The following is a 7231-nucleotide window of genomic DNA, read 5'->3' on the forward strand; positions in this document are numbered from 1 at the left end:
TACTCCCTTTGGGATCCATCCATCATAATTAATATGGGGTAGCCCTGTGAGAGACTGCCAGCTCCAGGAGACAGAATGAGAGAACTTGTGGCTTTTTCCCATCCTGTAAAACCTCCTCAATATCTTCTCACTCATTCAATGGTTAGGTTAAAAATTCAGGGACGTTTTCCAAAGCTAAGAACACGAAAAGTCCCACAGATTTTTATTCAAATCCTTGTGATGTGATTCTGGCCGAGCCATTCAACTTCTCAGGACCTGTAAAATAGGGATAATCACAGACACAGATCTGAGCTGTTGGGAGCTCATGTATTGGTCTCAAATAAGCATGGGCCACCTTCCTCCCATCTGGTCTAGCCAGGGTGTTGCACTGAGAGGAAACAGAAATCAATTCCAAAATACCTTGAAAAGTAATACATAAAAATGGAAGGCTCTTTAAATATGACACAGAGGACTTAGAAATGGCAGTACATATATGATTAAACCAAGGACTTGAGCACCAGTCTGCCCAAGTTCAAATCCTGGTTCCCCCACTTATTGGCTGTGTGTACTTAAGCAGGTTACTGAGGTCATCTCTATGTCTCAGTCTCTTCATCTGTAAAATGGAGGTAATAATATTATTGACCCCTTCAGACTATAAACGACAAGAGGTGGAACTACCGAGGCAGAATGAATATTTCTGAGGTCTGCTGCATTGTTTCTTGGGGACCTATCTTGATGTTGTTAGGCTAAAGCATGCAGAATGTAGATGCAGGACCCGTGTTTGTGCCCAATCTTTTCCCTACCATCCTGACTGCTACCCTCGCCTCTGCCCTCACATCCAGTTCCAATGGTCCTGAACCTCTGGGAGCTCAGCTTCTCCTAGAGCCGAGGCCTCGAGGCTCAGGATTAAATACAGTACATTAATAGATATAAGGGACAGTGTCTAGGCCATAGTGCTAAAAAGTGTTTGCCGTGAAAATTATTATTGCAGAACATAACATAGAGCAACACATCCTTGAACCCTTCGACACAACCAAGTCTCCAAAGACCCACTCTTTCTCTCCATAACACTCCTGCCTCCTTTGCCAGTGTTCTCCGCCTGCCTTTCAGATACCTGCTGCATGTTCCCCCATCCACACAGACTCCTGCTCTTTTGCACATATATAACATGGTTCACCCCTTTCTCTACTTCTCTTGTTTCTTTAGTCCAGCTACCTTTGCCCCTGTCAGCCTAACAGAGGTTGTCAAGGGGCTGGGGAGGCAGAAGGTTGCAGAATGTTTTTGTCTCAGACACACATATATACATAATATATTTATGATGCTTTTACCTGGTGGGCACTCGATGAGTCTCCTTCACACTTTCTTAGCAACTACAGAACAAGGGCAAAGCGACCCATTTCAGATGTTTATGGAAGTCTGATACCACCAATTCCTTCTCATTCACAGTGTGTTAATTCACCTATCTGATGACTCTAGTTTTGCAAACCACCAATATAAACAGATCCACAGCTGTAGGGGATATGCAGTCTGAGACCTAGAGTTGCGCTGTCCAACATGGTAGCCACTAGCTACATGCGCCTAGTTAAAATTAAATTCATTAAAATTAGTAGTATTAAAAACTCATTTCCTCAGCCACACTAGCCACATTTTGAGTGCTGAGTAGCTACATGTGACAAGTGGCCATTGCATCGCATAGCTCAGACATGGAACATTTCCAACACAGCAGGACGTTCTATTGCACAGTACCCGTCTCTAGAGAGAGAAACAAAGCATGACACATAGAACCTCATTTCAGTTCTTTCTGAGCCTCTAGGTCTCAGCTATAGGAGAAGCTGAGCCCCCAGAGATTCAGGATTGTTTGGATTGGATGATTGGGCAGAGGCGAGGGTGGCAGGAACCAACATGGACACAGACACAGGCCCAGCATGTAAATTCTACAAGCTCTACTCTACTTAAGATCAAGATGAGTCTCCCAAGAATTAAGGCAGCAGGCCTCAAAAAGATTTATTCTACCTCAGCCTCTCCACCTCTTGTAACCAACCTGCCTGGGAAAGGAACTCTGAGGTTATTTCTTGCCTTTTAAAGTAAAGTGGAAATGGAGAGCAATTATCAGGACATTTCAAAGAGATCAACGTCTGACATAAGTGACCAGCAAGGTTGATGCAAAAGAAAGTTTTTTCCCTGAATTATCCAGATTGTTGCTTTGATTCTTGCACAGACACAGCCTGAGAACTTGCTGCTCACCCTTGTTTGTGATTTCCTCACACCGTGAGAACCGTAGGAGGTGGGAACGGCAAAGACAACAAGGAAGATGTGCCGGCAGACGTGGGTCAGGCAGGTGGCAGAATATGGTAGCAGAGGGTCTCAGGTATCAGCTGGTTCTTGAGTGGTTCCCATGGCTGCTGAAACACTGATTTCAAAGACATTCCTTCCTCTCTGGGCCTCCTGCCTGTGGACCTTTCTTTTCTAGTGCCTCTCAGAAGTTTCCATATGCAGAGCTGATGAGTGGGGATTTCTAGCCTTTTCTTTAGGAGGTGTTTTTTAATTAAAAGCTACTCAGGGAGGATCTGAGCTCATGCTTAATTGGCATCAGTGACATCTCAGGGCACTCACAAGGCAGGACAGCAGCTGTCCTCAGTAGTCATGTGTCAGAGGAAGGGCAAGGAGGGCGTGTAGTCCCACAGTCTCTATGGAGTATGACTTCCCTGTCCAGGCAAGAGCTATGAGTGCACAAAGTGGGCCAGCAGCCTTCTTGGCACCTGGGCAGGTTAAGGAGGCTTCTGAACTCTCCTGCCTCGGTTTCCCTCCTTTTCCTTCCCCTTTTCCTACTGCTTCACAGGACCAAGACAGAGAGAGACACACCCTGATGCTTATACAATTTGTGAGGTCTTCTTTAGGAAAAAGGATAAAAAATTGTGAATACAAATTAGGTACCAAAGTGAATAGTTATTTAGACTTCAAATTCCTGGAAGCTTAGAAATTCAGAGCCATTCCTCTGAGATCTCTTTAGACAATCTGCCGGAAAGGACTACATGGAAATGCTTCCTTATGGAAAGGTGCCTTTTCCTCTCCACCTAGAACATTCTGCAGCAACCTGCAACAACCAGCATTCACAGGAGATGTGCAAATGAGGGTCTCTGGAGCTCAAACTTTATTAGCTTCACAGTAAATCCACCTCTGACCATAGATCACAGGGTTGTGAAGTGGAGTTGGAGGGTGAACCCCCAAGTACTCTGGCCCTCCACTTTTTTTCTTTTACACGTAAGAAAATGACCCCAGAAAAGTAAAGTCATTTCCCCACTATCCCATAGCTTTTAACATTGGGAATGACAACCCAGGTCTCCTGCTTCCCAGCCTATGTTCTGGCCTCTAAACCACTTTGTATAACATGAGACAGCATCAGGAGTAGTCAGAGCCCTGCTTAGGGCCAGAAGATTTGAATAAAAATTCCTGACCTGCATCTTACTAGCAGTGAGATCTTGGGCAAGTCCCACAGCTTCTCTGAACCTTAGCTCCTTTGTCTAAAAATGGTCAGCACCTTACAGGTCCCTTTGGTTTTTGTGTGCATTAAGTGAAACGATATATGTGAAAATGTATAGAGCATCAAAGGCTCTTAATAAATACCTATTGCCTCATTGTCTATAATGTCATCCCTTAAACTAAGCCTTTCTGCAGGATGGTGTGTGTTTGGAGGAGGGGCAGATGAAATTAAATGATACAACTAAGATTTCTTAAATTGTTTTTTGCCAGTCTAAATGAAAAGTAACCCCACATCCTTATATCCTTTTTGCAATTCAAACAACCCAGGTGTCAGGTTTCCAGAGCAAAAAATAGCTATATAATTAGCTCCAACCATCTAGAAAAATAAAATACAGAGGTTATTTCCAATTAATATTTTCTGCATTCTGCCTATGATATCTTCGTGGCTAGTTTTATGCATTTAAAAATATGAATTTAAACCAATACTTAAAACACAGGGTATTGATTCTATTTCCTGCTTTACCTCATGCCAGGAGAGATCTCATGCTGTCATATACACATTCGAGCAGAAAGCCATTTCGCTTTTTCCATTTGTTTTCATTACTTTTTTTCTATATTTGTTCTTTGACACTGTTTGTATTGAAGCCAGGGTTTGCCTTCTTTTCACTTTATCTCTCCATGGCAACAGATAGATTGCAACGCCACACACAAAAATGCAGAATTACAACCTCCCTGCTGGATCAGCCAGAAACTGTATATGGTGTAACCGGTGATGGAAACTTGGGGTAGTTAATGAATAAGCCAAATCTTTCCTTTTCAGACAGAATATAAATCAGAATTCCTTTTTGCATCTTCTCTTTTCTCCCTAGGAAACACCCCTGGTAAGCACTCAATAATTACTTGTAGAATGAAGGATTGATTGACTATTAGCATTTCCTTTTCTAAGTGCTCACCATTCATTTGCTTAATAATGAATTTGAGAAATTGTGACTATAATTATTATAGTTTGTTGAGTGCTTTCCATCCGCTGTGCACACGCCGAATGCTTTATACGCACGGGTTCATTGCACCTTTTCCACAGCCCTATACAGTGGTCATTGTCATCTGTTTGCAGATGAAGAACCTGGGCTCAGACAGGTTAAGTGACATGCTCAAGGTCGCAGCTCACAGCTAGAAAGAGGAAAAACTGAAATTTGCTCCTTTAAAGTCTGTCTGACATTAAAGCTTGGGCTCCTAAATTATTAATGGTTAGTCCAGAATTTTGCAGGGAGATCATCGTCAATTCTGTTGATCTCTTATTTTCATAAGTGACCACTCCCAATCTCTATTTCAAAAGGGGGTACATTTGCTCACTTCTAATGTGTTGCCCGTGCTTTCTCAGAGATTTCTGACAGTGGGTGTATATTACAACCTCAATCTCCTTCAGCGTCTAGGGTTTGCCTCAATCTGGAGACCTGAAATCATCTGAAGCAGCTACATGTCCTCTTTCTTTATAATGTTTGCTACAGTCCTTCCAGGATCAAGTCTGAGTCCTTTGTTGAAGATTATTCTCTTTGATGATTCATTCTCCCTAGAAGCACTAAAAAGATATTGACATGATCACATGCTTTGGACTCATGGCATTGAATTCCGTGTGACTCTGGTCAGATTACTACTGAGCTTCAGTTTTCCTCATCTATAAAATGGGATTATAGTAATATGGTATCAATCTCTTAGTAGTCTTCAGTCTTTTCTTTTTCCTTTTTGGACAGCAAATAAGAGATTAAGCTCATCCTTCAGATATTTCATCTTAAATATCACCTAAATAGGTTTTTTTCTGATCATTGCTTTAAGTAGAAATCCCTCCCTTGTCATTCTATATCACACACACACTATTTGTTTCCTTTGTATTAATAGCACTTATCTGGAATTTGGGTGCTTGTGTTGCTATTATCCTTTTTCCTTCCTGGATCAAGCACCATGAGGATAGGAACAAAATCTGTGTTAAGTCCCATGGTGTATGTTCACCATCTAGTACAGTGACTGGCACATAGTGTTTATCCAGTAAGTACTTGTGGAATGGATTTTAAAAAGTGAATGAATGATTGTTCTTGCCTGTTCCTCATCAAAGTCGGCACAGTACACCACCACCTCTCAAGTCACCAGGCTCAGAATTCAGGTGCCGTCTTGGATCTTCCTTTAGTATTTACTCCAAAGTCCTGTGGAGTTTTTCTATGCAACCTGCTTCAGACTAGCTCTTTCTTTTCCAGTTGTGCAGCCTCTATTGAGTCAAGACACTTTTATGTCACCCCCTGAATTACTGCAAGAGCCTCTTGAAACCTCCTCTTGAAGATCTCTATCCCACCCAGTTCTCCTGCAAAATGTACTTGGGATTCTTTTGTTTAGAAATTTACTGCAGCTTTATGTCTCTTCAAGGATAGGTTTGAAATCCCTTCATTTGCTCATTCTTCCCAAGACCAGATCTGCACTAGAAAAATCTATAGGTCTCTAGTATAGGGCTTGCTCATTTCTGTTCTACTCTTTCTCTTATACCATCCTCCCAACTGAAATTCCCTCTCCACTCCTTTCTGTCAAAACTTATCCTTTCCCTATAAACCCCTAGTTTGAAATCCACTTTTCATGATTTGAGATGTTACTTCTCTCTCAGCTCTATCATTAGCTAGTTTGGAATCATGGGTAAGCCCTCTAATTTCCATCTTTTTTTGGCAATTTACTGGAAATGCTTACATAGAAATGCTCCCCAGAAGACCGAACGTCATGGGATTCATGGTGCCCTTGCTAATTAAGGCTTCCTTTTTGTTTGGGACCAGGGGGCTTTATAACTTGAAGCAAGGCAGCAAAATAAGATTTTAGGTGAATGAAGAACATGTCTTTCTTTTGTCAGGTGGGAAAGTGAGTCCTGTGAACATGAACCACTTCTCAGGCAGATCCAACTTAATGAAAAGATAAAGTTTAGTAATAATAATATAGAAGTTCAGGGTCTGGAAATTGATTCTCTTCAAATATCTGTTCTCAAGTACCCCTTGGAAAATATTCCCACCCCCTTAGAAATAAATACAAATGCTCCAGTTTAAAGATCAGTGGACTACAGAAGTTCTTTCCAATTTAAGATTCTACATAATTCACATTTAAGCTACTATCTGGGCATCCTGTGAAGTGCAGATTCTGGAGCCAGGCAAAATGCATGCAGATCCCAGTATATTCCACTAATTACTAGCTGTGTGACCTTGGGGATGTTACTTATCCGGTCCTTGCCTAAATGGAAATAATAATAGTACCTCTCTCATAAGGATATTGTGCAGAGCAAATGGGTTAATGCAGGTAAGGCACTTAGAATAATGCCTGGCACATACATTAAGTGTTTAATAAATATTCACTACTACTGCTGCTGCTACTACTCGTACTACTAATATAACTAGAGAAGACACTCCGGCAAGATTTTAAGAAGTCAGTCATATCTGCATGCTTGAAAAGGTATCTGCAGGTCATAATGAAAGGTAATGAAACCATGTGCAGTGATGCTTCTAAGGAAATTCTTTCATTGAACAAATGCCTATTGATCATGAACTGACTGTGCTAGCTGTTGAAGAACAAATAAGTCAAAGCCCTTGCACTCCGGGAGCTAACAGCTTGAAAGGAAACATTAAGTCAGTACACGCTATCACGCAATTAAAGGACAAAATGACTGGCAGACCATACTTGCTACACAAAGTTAGAAAAGGGGAGAGCAGTAAGGGCTGAGGCCTAGGGAATTGAGCTATGCTCTAAAGGA

Source organism: Eulemur rufifrons, chromosome 28 (genome assembly GCF_041146395.1).
Source record: "Eulemur rufifrons isolate Redbay chromosome 28, OSU_ERuf_1, whole genome shotgun sequence".
NCBI lineage: Eukaryota > Metazoa > Chordata > Mammalia > Primates > Lemuridae > Eulemur > Eulemur rufifrons.